This window comes from Nelumbo lutea, chromosome 3 (genome assembly GCF_056320005.1).
Source record: "Nelumbo lutea isolate HS-2025 chromosome 3, American lotus-T2T, whole genome shotgun sequence".
NCBI classification, from domain to species: domain Eukaryota; kingdom Viridiplantae; phylum Streptophyta; class Magnoliopsida; order Proteales; family Nelumbonaceae; genus Nelumbo; species Nelumbo lutea.
The window spans coordinates 106,590,837-106,611,646 of record NC_142686.1 but is presented as its reverse complement, the minus strand read 5'-3'; the positions used below and the strand labels follow the sequence as shown (position 1 = coordinate 106,611,646).

Here is a 20,810-nt window from a genome sequence, read left to right as displayed (position 1 = left end):
AGATAAGGGTTATCCATTATCTTAAAGGGACTTCTAATCCAGATATGATTTGGGTTAGCAACTCCTAATGGGATTAAGAGCTGATCCTTTAAGTCTATAAAAGGAAGAGGGGGCGGCAGCCTTTAGACATAATCTCATCACAAAACACAATCACAAGCAAGCAATAGATAGTCTTGTCTTCAGAGCTGAAATCACAGAAGAGAGAATTCTGCACACAGCAAATACTCTCTTGCAGCCTCCTTTCTGCAACCGCCGCCTACAGCAGTTCGATATCCAGTTCTTAGGAGAAATCAAGATTGGATTTTGATTCCAATCTTTTGGAGAAAATATTGGTGGGAGTTGTATTCACAAGCCGTCCAGGTGATCATTGAGAATGATCAAGTTTTTTTGGAAGAACACTACTGATTCTGCTCCACCCTGCACTGCGCCATATTCAGTGGGAGCAGATTTTGGAACCTTCATTGGGCGTGAACACCTCCATTGGGAGATACTACTTCTCTGTATCAGGTATTATCTCTCCCTACTCCTTTTGGTTCAGATCTGTTTCAGTTTATGGTTCAAGAATGATCATTGAAAATATGATTTTTTAAATAGGGAATTCGATTCCCAATTGAAGGGAGAGAAAAATTTTTGAAATTCGCCCCCTTATTCCGCAATCTTTTGGGCGTCCATGTGATGGATTTCCTATCCCGATACATATTGTATCGAGAGCACCCCGATATGCCCCTACAAAGGGTGTATCGCGGTTCTGACCGGTTCAGGGGATGGAGGAGCCTTAAACAGCCCCCCTTGAGCCGATTTTGAGAAAAATAAAAATAAAAAAGTAAAAAAGACAGTACCAATACCGCCCAATACACCCCTACCGGCGTATCAGGCATATCGATATTTAGAACCTTGATTACAACCTAGAGTGTTTATTGTTTAATGCATATGTTGTTTTAAGCCATTTTTAGAAGCTTCAATCTGGAACCATTTGCTTTTTTTCTAATTTTTATTTTTCACATCTTTTATTTGAGGGTTCAAGTGGTATGTTGCAGTCAGCCTGCACAGCTGGACCATTCGACCTGTGACATACTGGCCAAAAGAGTTTTATATCCGCTCCATGTCTAACAACAAAAACAATACAATCTCGACCCTTAACTACAATTTGATTTGATCAATATTTCCACTCTGTCTTCTGGATTGGATATAATTGATTCTTTCCACTAAACCTATACAAGATTAAACGATGGTCCTTGCAAAATGTTACAAATGTTGACACGGGTTATCATCAAGTAGCTCAAGTATAACAGTCCAGGGCCATGGAAGTATAGACATGTCTTGAGAGAAGTGAGACAACTAGCAAGGAAACTGAAAACCACTTTCATTTGGATACAAAGATCAGCAAATGGTATGGCAGATATTAGAAAGCAACAGGATGTTAATAGGGAGCAATTGTATTAGGGGGTCGGTCACTCATTGAGAAGCTGAATGATACATATAGTCCAAGGAAAGGGGTTCTAATGGATTAGGTAGCTGATCTAGCCTAAACTGCATTGTGAGGTGTCTGCACAAGTTGTCCGGCATGTATTACCTGTTCTTGTACAAATTAGTAAAGATGTTGCTGTGTTAAAGATTAAAAAAAAAGTGTTACAAATGTTGAAAAATGAAAAATGCCTGCTCATCCAAGTTAGGGAGGATAAGAGGCTGGTCTGAGGTTCGAAATCATTTGCACCTTATGACATTTTAGATAATACAATCTTGCTATACTGTGTGTCTGCTCAAAACAGAAAAGATCCTTGAAATATGGTCTGGATTATAAAGTCTGATTATTAGACAGGGTTATCTCCTGTTTGTATCCTAAGCAGCCACTATGCATTTGAATCTCTGTGGGATTGGGTGGAAGAAATCAAACAACTTTTACAAGTGACCTTTTTGAAATGTACAAATGTAAAAGACTCCTTTCTTTCAGTCCCACAACAGGGAACCATGTCAACTGAAACAAAGAAAAATGTGGGAGAATAAGGTGTTTCAGATCAGAAAAAGTGAAGGGTAGGATAATTTTCAGGAAGCTAACATGAACCATGGGTACTAGTTTGAGCATAAGTTTTTATCATAACAGAAGATTTCCATTAATAAAGATAAAGGATACAAGGGGAAGAGACAAGCTCTCTTATCTCTCCTAACAGGATACAAACAAACCAGAAAAGGATTTACAATAGAGACCAAAACAAAGGACCCCTGTTCGAGATCAAATCAGCCCCCACAACGTTCCGCAGCACATTCCCGCCATGTATTATGAACATCTCCTGGTGATGATACCAGAAATGGTGATGTCATCATCAGAAGATGTTCCCAATACATGGCGGGGATGTGCAGTGGGACGTTGTAGGGGGCAATCTTGTGGGGGGCTGATTTGAACTCCCCCTGTTCACCCCTCATTTAGCTAAGCCATCAGCAAAAGAGTTGGCACTTCTCTTAACCCAAGTCACTTTCACTTCTGTGCCCTTTGTCAGCCACTTAAAGTTTTTCTTTTCATTGCTGTAAAGCCCACACTCCATTCTTGTCATCTTTCAACCAGCGCACCACCAGTTTGGAGTCTCGTTCTATAATCAGCTTCCTTATATATTTAACTCCTTAGCTCTTTGAACACCTTCCAAAGCCTTCGAGATCTCAGCTCTAAGGGAATCACCTACTCCAACTGGACCTGAGAACAAGGCTATTATTTTCCATTCCTCAGTGGAAGATCATCCAACTTTAAGAAGAAATATGCTAAGCTGTCAAAATACTTTGAAGCAGTCTACAGTCCTACACATCACTATACCCAAGGATGAAAGAATATTTTAAGTCCCCAGAATATTTGAACTTTTTAACAAGTATGAACCTAAGAAACCGGATGGGGGAGAAGGTAAATAGGGATCAATGGTACTGGGCTCAATTGTAATGTGCTTGCTGTATTGTTTTAATTCTATTTTTCGTAAAGGCCGCAGCTGCACCTCATGCCTCTCCAAGGGATGCTTGCTCTGTTTTTTATATTGACTTTGATAAATTATTCACTTATAAAAAAAAAAAAAAAGTGCCCAGAATACTAAGGTTGTTGGGGATCAAATTAAAGGCATTGTTAGCTCGGGCAGTCCTGATCCTCCTTTGAGTTAATTTGGTTATTAAGAATGAAGTATTGTGTTAAATATGTAAAAGCAGAATTAAGTGTCTAAGTAAAAACCTCTCGACTGTCCATAATCTCCATATTTTTGTAACCAATATATCCCCCTCGGACTCTCAGAGTGAGGCATTGAAGATAGTCCATAGTTTCACCGATGCAGGAACTGTGGGAACTAAGATTAGTGTTTCACAACTATCGGCATCTACGTTATTTGCTTCACTATTTTCCCCATTAACTAACAAATAATAGTCAATTTTTTCTTTCCATTTATACCTTCGTTTATCTATTTGATAAGCAATAACAATCTTAGTAGAGTCAAAATTGTATCAGCTTAAATGGGGCTTTGACACAGAATATAATATTTACAACTGTTACAAACGGAGTTCTGCGTAGCAGACCATACGGAAACGAAGAACGAGATCGGACGACAATTTCACATAGATTCGGTATCAGTAATACGTACAGTTTCATGTTCCTCCGCAGAAACCCTAGTCGACGAAATTACGAACCTGGGCTGAGTTATTGAGGGAGGCGGTGGTAATGGAAAAGGCGCAAATTTGCTTCCCATCAGCGCCCGTAGATCCTCGTCTGTAAGACCTTCTTTCAACCCTACCATTTCCTTCGACCTGATCAAGACTTGTAAACCTGAAAAAAAAAAAAGGTGGCCATCCGATTGAGCTCGAATCCTAAGGCTTCAGTGGGACAGCGAGGCACCGATTCGTTATCCTTCCACCGACGGGAGGGGGAGGTTGTCGCTGCTCTGTGAAACCAGCCTGATGCGGTGCCCTCCACTCTAAGGACCATGAAACCCGAGCCTACGCCCGAGTCGCGTGGTCCAACTCCCTACTTGGACCGGGCGAACCAGAGCAAGCCTCAACAGACCCTACCTGTTAGAACCGAATCAATGTCCGACTGCCTTGATGCCCCCACTTGGGTTACAAGCTCACGCTACCGAGCTCGGCGATCAGTATTACATTCCTTAATAAGAAAGTAGTTCTCTTTCATCTTTCCGATGTGGGATATGGATGTCATTACTTTGGGAAAAAGCATGTCTAAGGCCCGTTTGGAGGGCTTTAGCACTAATTGAGCCACTTCGAAGAACGCAAGAGCTATTACCCCGTTTGGTGCATCTTTTCATGCAGTTTTTTGGTTGTTTACAAGTCGGACAGACCGATTGTTGGTCTATTCCCGTTTGGTACAAGAAAGATCTATCTGTCAAAAGCCAAAGCGTTAAAAAGACGCAAGAAGCCCATTTTGGACTGATTTTGGGAAGTTCCAAACAAAGTTTTTCACGTCTTTTGCATCTTATTCTCACGTGGAAAAACACAGAGAGACATGTATCTGCCAAACTAGTTTTAGGCTGCTCAGATTTTCATGTAAAAGCTTAATGCGTCTTTTGACTGTTAGATCTTCCCAAAAAGATTTGCCAAACGGCCCCAAGTTTTACTAAAAAATTGTCTTCTCAACTCAATGCAAGCTTTTTTGCACCTTTGGCTCTGCTTGAGAAGACTGTAAATATAAATGTGTTACCTTATATATTGTTGATTGATTTTGTAATTCTAAACCTTGTATTTGTGTTCAATATATATATATTTGTATATACACTCTTCCCAAATGGAACCTTTTTCAGCTTTTCATCAAACGTAGCTTCACTCATTCACCTAACCAATGTGCTTTTGAGTTTAGCTTCATAGAGTGTGTGCAAGCAAGGACTCCATTTATTCATTGCGTCTTCAAACAACACTAGAAGTTTAGAATATCCAATAATTGATGATAGAGTTGATCTGCGATGTTTCTTCTTAGCTGTGTTTATTTTCTTTTTCTTTTTCTTTTTTATTTTTTAAGGCTATGTTTGGTTTGAAGGAAAAGGTAGGAAAAGGAAGGGAAAGACAGGGTAACCAATACAAGGTTTGTAAATGTTTCCTTACCTTTCCCTACATTTTCCTTCAAACCAAACATAGCCAGGGATCTATTGCAAAATTGGATTTTTTTTTTGTTGCAAAAAAATAGGTATGTTGCAAATAGTTACTCTGTACGTCAGGGTAATCTCACTTTTTTTTATAAGTTCAAAGGTAGTCTGACCTTTTTTTTCATAAGTTCAGGCTCTAAGGTGAGATCGGGGTAATCCCACTTTAGAGCCTGAACTTTCAACTCTGCCACTTTAGTACTTAAACTTCCAGAAATATACATTTAAGTCCAACTCCGTTAAACTAACATTATGATAACAGGTAAAATTACAAAAATGCTCATGTTTGAACTCTCTTTTTTTCATTTTGATCTTTTACTACCTTTGGGCTTCAAGATGCAAACCAGTAGCGGCAAAGTAAGCCTTCCAAAGTGAGACTACCCCTATGAATAGATCGAGGTTATCTTACTTTGTAATTGTTGATTTGCATCCAAAGTCTAATCGTAGAAGAAGATGATGAATAGGTGAAAAAAGAAAGTCAACATGGTCAATCTTGTAATTTTACTCCTCACCTTAACATTGTTGGGACTATACTTGTTCATGGGCTAGGTAGCTTGACGAGATGGGCGAGCCCGGCCTGGCCCATTCTAAATCGAGCTTAGACAAAGTTTTAAGCCCATTGGCTCAACGTCAAGCTTTCCCAAATAAGCCTAGTTTGAACCCAAACCTGGCCCATTAATATTATATATAAGAAAAGTATAATATATTAATTATATATAATATCTATTACATAATAATAAAATTAATAGCAAAAAGTATTCTATACATTATAATATATAAATATAATATAATACATAATATATTAGTACTAATATATAATTAATCTATTATAGAATACCTATCAAAATCAGGCTTTGGGTTAGGCTTGGGCTTTGAGCTTTATATAGGGTTGGGCTCGGGCTCAAGATTTAGGCCCCATGGTCAGGCCAGGCTTGGGCTCAGGCCTAGTCATTTTCTATTAAGAGGGGTGAATTAGGTAGAGCTTTAAAAAAAAAAAAACCTTTGAATTCAATAAAAGGAGAAAATTTCTAGACTTCCTTGTTTTAATATATATACTAGTGGGGACTCATGCGATGCACGGGATGATAGTGGAAAATGATATTGTTGACCATATTGTTCATTTAAATAAATTTAATCAAAAGAAAATAAAAATAAAATACCATGTATGCCCTTAATAAGATGCGTGCAACCACTCTATTGGCTATATTTGGTCAAATTTGTTTTCTATACAAAAAATGTGTTAAAGGTATTTTTGGAATAAAAAATCATTGACCTAATGGAAAAACAAACACTCCTTAATGAAAGGTTGATTGAGTAAATAAGTTGTCAAATATATGGGATGTTTTAGTAAAATAAAAACTATAAGGTAGGTCTAAGTAAATTTGTAAAACTATAAGGTGTGTAGGAATGACAATGGGGTGGGGATCATATTCTCTGTCCCCGACCCCGATTTTGAAATTAATCCCATCCCTGATCCCTGACGGGTTGGGTTCCTTGTAGGGATCCGAATCCCCAAAATGTTTTCAAAGAATATTATTTTTTAAATAAATAAAAAATTTAAATTATAAATAATGTTTTAAATATGTTTTGATATATATATATATATATATATATATATATATATATAATATAATATAATATAAATGATATAGTAGCATATTTAATATAAATATCATTATATATATATATATAATCGGGGTTGGGACGGGGCGGGGCGGGGCGGGGACCCCCATCCCCGACCCCAACTGGGGATTCCTACTAATCTCCATCCCCGCCCCGCCCCGCTAAAACAATCCCTATCCTCGGCCCCATCGGGTCGGGGAAGTTAGGTCCCGTTGGGGATGGGAAAATTTTCCATCCCTAAAGGTGTGTTCTAGTAAATGACCCTAATAGAAACACATAAGAGTATACAATTGTTTTATATTTTCAACTTTTAAAATAATTAACAATTATTCATATTTTATATACTACTTTTAATAAAATTTTTATAAAACAAAATTAACAATAATTAATTTCAGTTAGGTTTATTCATCAAACTGATGAAACCGACCAACCCGATTAAGTCAACCCAAGTTGGTCGGTTTTCTAGTATTTTAGGTTGGCTTTGCTTCCAAAATTTCCCAATTCAACTAAGTTGGATCCGTTTCACTTTGGCCATTTGTAAACTAACCAAAATCAAATGACCTAACCATGGATATATATTAATATTTTATATTTTAAATATTATTTTTAATATGGAAAACTGAGAAATTTCTCATATTTCTTAGTCTAAAATGTTTTATATCACAAATCTAATTTTAAATTTATATTTTAATAATTGCACAATAATTTTTAAAATTAAATTTAATCTTTAAGTTTAAATCTTTTGAACTGACTAACCAAACTAAAAAATCAACCCAAACTGAAAAAATTTGAGTGGGTCGATTTTTACAAAAGGTTAGTTGGTTTCAGCTGACCAACTCCCTAACCTGACCATGTCAATTTGGTTAGCCAAATAGCATACGACCAAACCGAACCAACTCACGAACAGTCATAATTTCAACTAAATTAATAGTCTCATCTTTAATAAATAACAATACTTTAATGAAATATACAAAAATTACAAAAATTACAAAAATACAATAAGTACTAAAAATCTATTAACTTAGTCAATAAATAGTATAATCTCAAATAATAGTTTAATCTCTAATAAATATTAATCAATGACTTATAACAAAAATACAATAAATACAATAAGTACAATAAATTAAAATTAAAATTTTAATTAATAGTAATTTAATCTCCAATAATTATTGAAACTTTTCTGTTAAATAAAAAATAAAATAAATTTATACATAACCTTTGAAAATAAATTTATCACAAAAACAATAATTAATTACTGAAATACAATAAATATTAATTTTAGTATATATAATTATAAAATAAATACATATTAATAATTTAAAATTATTACTAATAAATATTATTTTTTTTGAAAGTTATTTTCTCGAATTATTACTTGACATAAGTGAAACTAATTATTTACAATATTATGTAAATATATTAAATTATTATTAATTTCAATATTATGTTATTTTTCTACTTCTCAGATTTTTTTTTAATTTATTACATAATTTCTTTATTTTAACTATTTAAAATCTAGTTACGTTAAATACTTTTGTATTAAAAATATTTAGTTATTCAAATTCTTAATAGTATGTAAAATATTTAAATTTAAAAATATTAATTATTTATTGAATCTAATTATCCATAAAATCATAATTTATACTATTATTACACAATTTCATTATTAATTATGTATTATATTAAATTATTATAAATTTCAATATTACGTTATAATTATTTTTCTACTTTGAAGAAATTTTTTAAATTTATCACATAGTTTTTTTGTTATTTATTTAAAGCTATTACATATTATTAAATATTTGAAAAACATTTAAATTGATAATTCGAAAAAACATAATTTAAATTGTTAGTAAATAATTTTGTGATAAATTTTGTAAAAATATTAAATTATTTTTTGTGTTTTTAATAAATATTTTAAAGTTATTATATAATTTTGTTAGAATATTTAAATAATTCTTAATTTTTTTAATCCAAACTTTCTTTAGATAGGTATAGATAAAAAAATAGGAGAGAGGTTAAATAGGAATTAAGGATAATTTAGGAGAGAAACTCTCTACTAAATAAGAGATAATTTTGGAGATAAATAGAAATTAAAGATAATTTTGGAGAAAGTGGGGGATAACGGGGGAGGTAGTTTAGGAGAAACTTTAGGAAAAGGGATTATTTAGGCTATTTGGAAAGTGCAACTATGTACGTATATAGGTAAATATGTATGCAAAAATTTATATATATATATATATATATATATATATATATGTATAGTTGGATCGGGCTCGAGCCAGGTTTGACTACTTAAAGGGCTAGGCCCGGGCCCAACCTGAAAAATTAAAAGCCCAACTTCTTGAGCCCGAGGACCAAAAATCCAAGCCTAGCCCATGTAAAATTTCAGACTAGGTCAATGTGGGCTTAGACTAGGCCCAAGTTGAACCCTATCTTCTTTTGAAACGATTGGATTTCTTCCCTTTCAATTTCTAATTTCTTTCCCGCACGATCCACATAATCAATAACCAGATCTACAAGATTAACTAAGAGAGTAACTAGCTTATGATGCATAATGTTGAGATATGCAATTCTTGATTGCAACCGTTGATGGTGTAAGCCATTCGAAGTTCTCTCTCTCTCTCTCATTCATCTTTTGCATGCGAGCTTCCATCATATGGGAGAGAACATCTTTATCTTCAACAGATATCTTCTCATTTAAGCTAGCAATCATCTACTACATTTGAATCACGTTTTTTTTAACAAGTATTGTATTGTATTAAAATACGAGAGAAGACAGATAACACCAGCCCAACGAGAGCCTGTACATTGGGAATGTACAAAAAACATTTGAGTCATGTTGTTGGCCATGGTATTGAGGTGTTTGATGAAGGATGGTTTGGCCCGACCTCATAGTTATGCGACACGTGGCAAAAGCAACAGTTCGGCACAAAAGCAAGCCTAAGGCGTTTTCACCAAGGGGAGAAACCAGCGGACCGAACTCCCTACTAGGGGCCCGAACTCACCCTTGGCCCCAAACCGGAAAGTAATCCACTGGCCTGCCTTGCAACAGTTCGGGACATATCTCGCCGAACTGACTTACCTTGTAACAGCTCGGGATACACCTCGCCGAACTGGCCTGCCTTGTAACAGCTCAGGATACCCCTCGCTGAACTGACCTGCCCTATACATACCTCCGAACTCAAGACTTCGCCTTGCTCACCACTCCACATCACCTTTAGGGCACCAAAACCAAATAAATCGTACTATGCCTGACGCTGAGGAAGTCTGTTCCCGAGGGTGCCGCACCTGACTGACTTGGGATCTGACGCTTGATGGCCGCACTCTAAACGGCCACCTGCCACCGCCACCTGACACCGCCATCTCCAGTTAGAGAGACGGTTAGGCAGTGACGGTTCTGTCCCAGCAGAAAGGACGACGGCCGAATTGACAGACGTAAGGGTAATCATACCCGACCTGACAAGGGCCTCGGAGCGAGTGCGCGAAGTGATTATAAGAGCCCCCTACCCCCAACGAACAAGGTATGTATGAACTTTGCGCTATCTGGTCTACACTTTTCCTTTGAGAGATTACTGACTTGAGCTTCGGAGTTGTCACACCGGGTTCCCCCCGGAGTTCTCTCACCTTTCCCGTTTCAGGCTCCCCGACGCTCCAGCTCAGAGGCGAGTTCGTTGACAGCTAAGACCGGCCGGATTGCGCTCCATCAATTGGTGCCAGGATGGTGCAGCACCAGGCAGCCAAATACGGCCAAGAGGGTGTAGCGCCTGGCAGCCAAATACGGCCAAGAGGGTGCAGCGCCTGGCAGCCAAATACGTCATAATAGATGAACGGTTATACCGACGGTCCTACACGCTCCCCTACTTGCGTTGCCTGCGACCTGCCGAAGCCGAGTTCGTACTCCGCGACACTCACGAAGGCCTGTGCGGCAGACACTTGGGGGGCAGAGAACTTGCCCAAAAAGCACTTCGACAAGGATACTACTGGCCAACGATGAAGGCAAAAGCTGTCGAGCTCGTCAGAAAATGCGACAAGTGTCAGAAACATGCCAATATCCACCATCAGCCTGCTTTCAACCTCAAATACCTCGCCAGCCCGTGGCCCTTTGCACAATGGGGCATCGACCTCCTGGGGCCATTCCCGCCAGCAACAGGTGGAAGAAAATTTCTAGTCGTTGCAGTAGATTACTTCACGAAGTGGATAGAAGTCGAAAATTTCTAATATGTTGTTTCGGGTTACCTCGGATACTAATTTTCGACAACGGCAAGCAGTTCAAGGATATCAAGTTCCAAGAGTGGTGCCAGAACATGGGGATTTGGCAAAACTTCACATCACTCGCGCACCCGCAGGAAAATGGTTAGACGGAAGTAATGAACAGAGCCATCCTGTGCGGACTGAAAGCACGTCTGGATCGTGCTAAGGGACGGTGGACCGAAGAGCTACCAAGTGTCTTGTGGGCTCACCGAACTACAGAAAAAACCGCCACGGGAGAAACCCCCTTCAACCTCACCTACGGCACTGAAGCAGTTATCCCAGCGGAAATCGAAGTACCAACATTGCGACTAGAAACATATGACGATCGGACAAACGGAGATGAGTTACGTACCAACCTTGACCTACTGGACGAGGTAAGGGACCTCACGCACATCCAGACAGCGGCCTACCAGCAGTAGGTAGCTCGCTACTACAATGCCAAAGTAAAGCGACGAAGCTTCCGAGTCGGCGACCTGGTCCTTCGTAAGATTATGGTGCCCGAACCCGGCGTGGGCAAACTTGGACCAAACTGGGAAGGGCCCTATAAAGTAAAGAGAATGCTCGTGGGGCATACGAGCTCGAAACCTTGGAAGGCAAACTAGTACCTCGAGCGTGGAACATCGTGAACTTAAGGCGATACTACCTATAAACCGCCAAGCGAAGTGGACGAAATCGCTATAAGGTCCTATGGGCCACGATGCGGAGCCAAGAGGAACCTCGGCGTAAACAAGCAAAGAAAAGTCGGGCATATTATCAGCTAGGCAAAAAATCAGTTCGCTGCAAAAGCCTTCGCGGCAAAACAGGTCGCAGAAGTACAATAACCCGGACAAGTGGCATATTATCAGTTCGACAAAGAATCAGTTTGGGAAAAAGGAACACAAGCAAAAAGATTTATCTATTCCGTTGCAAGAAACAGGAGTACATTGGCCATCAGAAGGCACTTTAAAAAAAAAAAGATTTACATGCCCGAAGCTACTTCTTCGCCTTCAGAAGGCACTTCAACAACACCCGAAGGCCCTGCCTCTCCTTCAGAGTTTGGCTCGCCATCGGCAGCATTGGTCATCTCCTGAGTTATACGCGAAGTGGATATGGCATAACATCGAGGTCAGGGTACATGTTCCAGATCATCCACCGGCTCGGCTTGAACCCCCTTCTGTAAGAATCCACCATCAGATCGTCAAAACGCGGAGAGTCAATATAGTCTTCAACAACCTTCTTCTTGGCGTCTTCAATGCCTTGGGAAAAAATCTGTGCCTTCTCCCTGATGTCCTCCTGAAGATATTCGACTTGATGCTGCAAGTCCAACTTCAAATCCGCCATGTATTTGACGACTACCCCCATGACCTCGGCATCACGCTGAGACATCACCTGCCTGGCCATGGCAACGCGAGCAGCTTCTTCGGTAGCATAAGCGGCCGCCTCAGCGGCTCGGGTATTCGCCTCGACGGCACGGAAAGCCTCTTCAGCAGCATGGGCGGTAGCCTCAGCAGCTCGCGCCTGTCGCGAGCTCCTCTCCACTTGGTCCGCTAAGGCGTGAATTGAAGAATTCACCTACCAAAAGAAACAAGTGAGCAACAGCAGCAAAAGCGATAGAAAGTGAAGGCAGACGATATCTGACTTACCACCATAGCGTGTGTTACGGCGCGGAAGGCGACCTGATTCAAAGGAAGATCGGTCCACGCCGCGATCTCCTCGGGGAAAGTAGCCTCCCTACTCTTCTGAAGAGCATAGTTTGGCGTCAACACACTCCTGAACTACCCTTGAGCTCCCGGGCCTGAGGGCCCAGCTCGCGTATGAGCGGACCCAGAGTGAACAGGAGCACTGGAGTATGCAGGAGCACCCGTATGAGTGGTCTCAGCGTAAGGCGCCCTGGTAGTTTCATACATCGGTGGAGTCACCTCGGGCTCCCTCGGCAGATCCTCCGGCGTGTGGCCTGGAACTTGAGGCTCCTCATCCGGGGGCAGCTCGGTACGAGTTCGCTTGGCAACCTGCTTCCTCCTCTTCATGCCCTGGAACAGGCGCCCCCCACGAGTTCTCTCTGCATCCATCACAACTGTAGAAACGGGTTTGACATCAGAAAAAATGAAGGAAAAAAGCAAGCAAGAAATCGCAGAACTAGAAACCTACCCGAACTCAGGCCGGCCGCAATAAGCTTGGTCTCCGTCAAGTACTCATGACACTTTAAACCTTGCCGTGCCCATTGTCGGAGGCCCTTCACCGTCTCTTTGTCGAGAGTGACACCAGAATCAGGAGCGGCCTCACCCCACCCGGTCTAAAAGGGCCATCCTTGCGCACTTCGCACGCCGAAGTAGTCCCGCTTCCATGCCGGGACCTTATTAGGAAGATTGTGCAGAAGCTTAAAGCCTAGGCGAAGAGAAAGGTAATATGCCTGTCTTCCCCCAGGAAGAGAACCCGCTTGTCTCTTAAGCATCAAGATGGAGGAGAATATCTCCAAGTCTAAAGGGAAATTCTGCTCGCAGAAAAGGGAGACTATCCCCACTAGGTTCCGAATAGAGTTCGGGTGAAGCTGGTCAATGGTAACGCCAAAGTGGTTTATGACTTCGACTAAAGGGGGTGGAAAGGCAGTCGCAGCCCCGCGGCGAACTGCTCTCGAAAAATCACGATCTCGTCAGGACCGTGTTCCCAAGGAAAACTACCCGAGGGAATGAAATATGTATACCCCCCAGGCAGATTGTAAGACATGAGTATAGATTGGAGCCCCTCGGGCGTCATGGTTGAGGGACCAAACCTATCTAGCATCCGACCTCAGCGAGAGGTAGATGCCAAACTGCCCAAAGCGGCTCGGCCTAAGGGTTCATAGTCATCCTCAAGTTCCACCTCGGGATCACTAAGGCAATCGGGGGATACGACTCAGTTTGTAGAACCTACATCAATCCTACTTGAAGAGTTGTCTGAGCTATCAAAGTTAGACATCAAGGAAAATAGGTGGATTCAGGAAGGTACTCACTGGAAGAAAGTTTTGAAGGCTCCGGAGACAGGAACAAGCCAAAAAACCTAGGAGGCTAAGTAACTAGCCTAGACGCGAGCTGAAAAAACTTGGACGCGAGCTGAAAAACTTGGACGCGAGCTGAAAAGTTGGACGCGAGCTCAATAGGCAAACCGCAAAGGTGACAAATCGACTGGGGTCCCCCACTATTTATAGCTACAGTAACCAAGAACCGACCGTGCAGATCAAAGACGATCCGACAGCCCACATTCGCGTTGATAGCACGTCCCCTGAGGTCGAGACGTGATTGGCGCACGCCTTTCCGAAAAGAGCGAAACGTCAGTGCACATCTTTTGAAACCGATGTCGTGCCGGTGCACGTCTTTCTGAAACTGACCGCACCGCACGTCCCCCTGCAACTGACAAAAACCATCAGCGCACGTCCCTTCAGAACGGCAGAGGCACGCTTTTTTCAAATTTAAATGACCCGCTGTCATGTCCCAACGGCGCGAATTTTTGAAATTTAAAACGTGTGCTGTCACGACCATCAACATTTATGAGCAGTAGGCACGTTTCCCACCTTCTCAGAACCGAAGAACCCTGGCAAATGCAACTCGCACAGTCAAGATTCGAAGGACGGGACAAATCCACTTACCACCTCGCAAAACTCCCCGCACCAGGGCAAGACCCTTGGCGCGAGGAGTGGGGGGCAATTGATGAAGGATGATTTGGCCCGACCTCACAGTTATGCGACACATGGCAAAGGCAACAGCTCGGCACAAAAGCAAGCCTAAGGCATTTTCACCAAGGGGAGAAACCAGTGGACCGAACTCCCTACTAGGGGCCCAAACTCACCCTTGGCCCCAAACCAGAAAGTAATCCATTGGCCTGCCTTGCAACAGTTCAGGACATACCTCGCCGAACTGACCTACCTTGTAACAGCTCGGGATACACCTCGCTGAACTGTCCTACCTTGTAACAGCTCGGGACACCCCTCGCCGAACTGACCTGCCCTATACATACCTCCGAACTCAAGACTTCGCCTCGCTCACCACTCCACATCACCTTCAGGGCACCAAAACCAAACAAATCGTATTATGCCTAACACTAAGGAAGTCCGTTCCCGAGGGCGCCGCACCTGACTAACTTGGGATCTGATGCTTGACGGCCGCACTCTAAACGGCCACCTGCCACCGCCACTTGACACCGCCATCTCCAGTTAGAGAGACGGTTAGGCAATGACGGTTCTGTCCCAGTAGAAAGGACGACGGTCGAATTGACAGACATAAGGGTAATCATACCCGACCTGACAAGGGCCTCGGAGCGAGTGCGCGAAGTGATTATAAGAGCCCTCTGCCCCCAACGAACAAGGTATGTGTGAACTTTGCGCTATCCAGTCTACACTTTGCCTTTGAGAGATTACCGACTTGAGCTTCGGAGTTGTCACACCGGGTTCCCCCCGGAGTTCTCTCACCTTTCCCGTTTCAGGCTCCCCAACGCTCCAGCTCAGAGGCGAGTTCGTTGACAGCTAAGACCGGCCGGATTGCGCTCCATCAGTGTTGAACTATGAATTCCACGGGGGCTTCAGGTTGAGATGTCAGTGAAGAAGTTTCCGAGAGAAAGGGGTCACCAAGATGAGCCAACCTAAAACAAAAAGCATAAGTCGATCAAAACAAGTAAGAGAAGGTGTGAATTTAAATTTTCAAAGCAGTAATGAAGACATCAAGCAATAGCTATGTTGGTTAAAGATGCACCAGTTTAAAGTTTCAAATTTTGTATTCTTTGAAACTAACAACCTGCAAGAAAACCAGAGTAGCAGCCAAAGTAGTTTTTGTGATGCACACTAGCATAGTTCTTATGCCTCGTTTGCTTTTTGGTAAGTTATTAACTTGGGTAAATGCATTTACCCGGGTAAGTGTTTCCCAAGAAAGACTTAAATAGTTAAGTGCATTTACCCATGTTCTTTTATTTCCCATGTAAATAATGCAATGGCCATCTTAGTCATAAAATTTCCATTATTAGAAGGGACATTTTTGTCCCATCTAAGTATTGACAACTTTCCCCAAGATGGGAAAATTAATTTACCTACCTAGGAGATGGGTATCACTTACCCGGGTTAAGTGATACTTAGGGAAATAAATTTCACTGGTCCCCACATAAATCTGAAAAATGAACATGAGTATCTTGGTCAATGGGAATCAAAATCTCATTGGCCAACTTTCCTCCTCAAAATCCAAAAAAAGAACACCCCCTTAGAAATGTTGACTTTGTACAAGTTACTCTAAAATAAATGTTCTAATAGATAACTAGGTATTACAAGTTTACAACCTCTTCACCAAAAAAAAAAAGGTATTACATCCTAGAATGTTTATTGTTTAAAGCTTATGTTGTTTTAAGCCATTTTTAGTAGCTTCAGTCTAGAACCATTTGTTTTTTTTCTAATTTTTATTTTTCACATTTTTTTATTTGAGATATTCAAGTGGTATGTTACAGTCAAACTGGGCAATTGGATCATTTAACCTGTGATCTACCAGGCAAAATAGTTTTATAGTCCATGTCTAACAACAAAATAGCACAATCTCAATCCTTAACTTCAATTTGATTTTATTTATATTTGTACATTGTCTTTAGGATTGGATAATAATTTATTCTTTCCACTAAACCTATACAAGACTAAACAATGATCCTTGTAAAATGTTATAAATGTTTAACACAAAGTTCTCTCTTGTTTGTATCTTAAGCATTGTTTTAAAAGGCGTGCTAGAGGTGTACGCCTCATGCACCTCATGCACATCTTATATAAAAGGACAGAAAAAAAAAGAAAAAAAAAGGAAAGGAAAACAAAGGGATGGGAAAGAAAAAGAAAGAAAAAAAAGAGAGAAAAAAGGAAAGGGAAGGGAAGAAAAGATAAGGGGAAAGAAAGTGGTTTGCCCCCCTTTCAACTAATGTTATGCATCTTTATTCTTCTTAATATAAAAGATTTTTATTAAAAATAAAGAAAAAATGAGATCCCCTCTTTCCTCTTCATCCTCCTCCCCTTCCTCCTTCCTCCTAACCCTCCTCCTCTTAAGGAGGCTTACACCTCTTTGTGTTCGGGAGGCTTATGCCTCGTGGTCTGAACTACATCTCACGCCTCTAGGTAGTGGAACACCTCACGTCACGCCTCCGTATTTTAAAACATTGATCTTAAGTAGCCATTGTGTACTTGAATCTCTGTGGGATCTGATGGAAGAAATCAAACAACTTTTACAAGTTGACTTTTTTGAAATGTACAACTCTATGAAAAAGCAAAGAGTAGGACACTGAGGGAGCAAACATGAACCATGGGTACTACTTTGAGCGTGAGACTCTTTTTGAGTGGTTAATTCAGTGAAAGATCACCCACTTTAACAAAAAATATGCTTCCTACACATGACCATACCCAAGGTTCAAAATATCGATATACCCCAATGTATTGGCAAGGGTGTATTGGTACTTAAATTAACACACTTTTATATATATTTTTTTCAAAATTTGGTTTTTAGACATTTTTAATCATATTTTTTATTAAAAAAAGAGTAATTCCCGAAACCCCTTTAAAAAGGAGTATTATAAAGCCACCGATATAATACGATACGACCGATACAAAATTTTGAACCTTGACCATACCCAAGAATGAAACAATATTGGGTTCGACTATGATATGGAAAAGATAAAGTATCCAAAAAACACATGACCAATCAACTTAAATCATAAAATTGATAATGAATCAAGTGTTATTTATCAAAATTCATGGATGGGTTTTGATTGGTCAGAATTCTTTCCATATGTTTTCCATATCATAGATTTTCCCAAGAATATTTTGAAATGCAAGAATAACATCTTAACAAGAAATATGAACCAAATAAGTAAGAATATAATGGGTGGGGAGAAAGGCTAATGTAATGGCAGATTAAAGCAAACGGTAAATAGGGATCAATTGCATCAGACTCAATTGAAATATGCTAGATTTTTGTAATGGTTCCTTGTACTGTTTTTATCAATCATGATTCTAATAAAATATTCAATTGTCAAAGAAAGAGTATGGGTATTTATGTTGTTGGAGAACAATCGTTGTTAGTGATGTAACCGTTTCTGGTCACGTACCAATTTTTTTTTGTGATGGACCAATTTTTTGGCTAAGTATCTCGTCATTTGACCTACTCCTAGGTGGCTTGTGACTCAGAGGATGATGGAGCTCCCTGGTGGCAAACTGCCTAGTGATGAGCTACTTGGTGGCGAACTCCCTAGTGGTGAGCTACTTGGTGACGAGCTCCCTGGTGGAGAGCTACCTGGTGACAAGCTCCTTGGTGATGAGTTCCCTGGTGCTGAGGTACTTGGTGACGAGCTCCCTGGTGGTGAGCTACTTGGTGACGAGCTCCCTGGTGATGAGTTCCCTGGTGCTGAGGTACTTGATGACGAGCTCCCTGGTGGTGAGCTACTTGGTGACGAGCTCCTTGGTGGTGAGCTACTTGGTGGCGAGCTCCCTGGTGGAGAGCTACCTGGTGACGAGCTACCTAGTGACGAGCTCCTTGGTGTAGTGCAACCCAACTGCCCTCTACATGAGGTGATCTCCTCTCCTTTGCAGGCGGTGGGAGCTGAGGGACCTGCGAGAACTGAATCAGAGGACCCAGGGGTATTTTCCCGGTGGGGACTCTCTGATGCCTAAGTTAGCATCTGATTGTAGGGAGCTTGGAGAGAAATGAGAGAGCTAGAGAGCAAGGATTACCTCCATTTTTTCATTCTCTCTCCCTTGTCTTTGGGGGTCGGAGTCCTTATATAGTGGTGTCCTATCAAATCAGGCATAACAGCCTCTGTCAGGTCAAGCGTAACCGCCTCTGTCTCTCCGTTACTGCCAGAGCTGAGGTGGTGGGTACAAGCGGCCAGTCAAGGGGCAGCTCTCAGAACTAGCAGGCACGGTGCCACCTAGCGAGAGACATGGGCACAGGTCTCCGGATATGTCAAGTACGGTTGTTAGGCAAGAGATCTTCCTGCGATACGCCGAGCTGCCCCTAAGTGGCGAGCTCTTCGTATGACGCCAGGCTGCCTGCGAAGTGGCCAGCTGCCTATGCCAAGCTACCTATAAGTGTCGAACTGCCCCTAAGTGGCGAGCTCTTCGTAAGACGTCAGGTTGCCTACGGAGTGGCCAGCTACTTGTGGCGAGCTGCCTGTGGTGAGCCATGCCGAGTTGTTTGTAAGTGGCAAGCTCTGCCGAACTGCCCGAGCTTCCCAAGCTGCCTAGTTGTCAAGAAGCTGCACTCGATTTGCATGAGGTACCAGGTGTCACAATTTCACTGGAGGGCTGAATCCGCCCTCATCAGTTAGCCCGGGCTGTCCTAATCCTCCTTTGAGTTTCTTTGAAGTTATTGTTTCCAATATAAAAAAAATAAAAATAAAAAAATTGGAACAAGTGTCAAAGTTAGTGTTTCACAACAATCCTCATCTAGGTTATTTGCTTCACCCTTTCTTCCAATTAAATAACAGATTATAGTCAATTTTTCTTTCCATTAATACCTTTGTTTATCTATTTGACAAGTAATAACAATCTTAGTACAGTCAAACATTGTATCAGCCTAAAAGGGCCTTTGGCACAGAATATAATATTTACGACTGTTCCACCCCTCAGCGCCCGTCGATCCTCGTCTGTAAGACCTTCCACCCCTAAAAATATAGAACGAAAGAAAAAGAAAAATTTCGCCGTCCGATTGAACTCGTCTCCTAAGGCATCAGTGGGGACAGCGAGGCACCGATTCGTAATCCTTCCACCGACGGGGGCGAGGGGTTGTCGCTGCTCTGTGAAACCAGCCTGACGCGGTGCCCTCCACTCTAAGGGCGCCATGAAACCCGAGCCTAAGCCCGAATCGCGTGGCCCAACTCCTTACTTGGAACGGGCGAATTAACGTCCGACCACCTCGATGCCCCCGCTCAGATCACGCTACTGAGCTCAGCGAACAATAATGTTATCCTACAACTAATAAGGAAGCTTTATCTCTTTCGCTTTTCCAATGTGGGATATGGTTTCATTGACTCATTGCCCAAATTGAGGAAAGTTTTAATTGGGAAAAAACATGTTATCCATATGATGTCTATATTTTAAAATTGTACTTGTTTTGTGGTTTATTTGTAAAGTCATTTGTCTTTTTTCTCGTTTCTTCTTAAAAATACCTATTTTCTTTTAATTTTAAAATTGAACAAAACAACTTAAGTGACCAATCACCTTTAAGACTTTAATACATTAATACACCATTAAATCTCTCTCTCTCTCTCTCTCCTCTTTTCCATTAACTCCTTATTAATTATGCCATTAACTCTCTCATTAAAAAAACTCATGCCACTAATTCTCCCTCATCACCATTACTCCATTAAATTGCATAAAATACATAAACTTTTTCTATATATATCCATTTTAATTTAACTATAATTTTATATATTATATATATGTATATTTGCATCAAACTGTAATTATTAGTAAAGATTAATTATATTGAAATTTAGATATTCAATGATATATGATTGCACTAAATAATCTACTTCCATTTAAAATTATAATCCATTTATATTCCATTTGAAAATAATAAAAATCAATTAACCATAATAAAAATAATTTAGTAAGATATTTAAATAATATAAAATTAATTTTTAATTATTTTTATTGATAAAAATATTTTTTAGTATAATAAAAAAGAATTTAGTTAATAAAAGGAATAAGATAAATGAAAAACTAATATTAATTTAAAATTATTATAAAACTAATACAAAATAATCAAACAATTATTAGTTTACTAAATGGAAGATTATGAGAAGGTAATTTCAAGAATATGGCTTAATAGTTGGAAACAATCATAGCTGAAGATTATAGAT

General features: G+C 40.4%; 1 long non-coding RNA gene, 1 other non-coding gene and 1 pseudogene across 2 annotated transcripts; all 3 read right to left on the bottom strand.

The window, feature by feature from the left end:
* Positions 1-2,086: 2,086 nt before the first annotated feature.
* LOC148867417 (uncharacterized) lies at positions 2,087-4,101 on the bottom strand. Its single transcript, XR_016109164.1, has 2 exons — positions 3,606-4,101; positions 2,087-2,686 (listed from the first exon to the last, which is right to left on the bottom strand). It is a non-coding gene; the product is annotated as an uncharacterized LOC148867417 (long non-coding RNA).
* On the bottom strand, positions 3,800-4,104 carry LOC148867416 (signal recognition particle RNA). Its single transcript, XR_016112047.1, has one exon.
* A 15,578-nt stretch (positions 4,105-19,682) lies between these two features.
* Positions 19,683-19,870, bottom strand: LOC148867415 (signal recognition particle RNA; annotated as a pseudogene).
* Between the last annotated feature and the right edge of the window lie 940 nt (positions 19,871-20,810).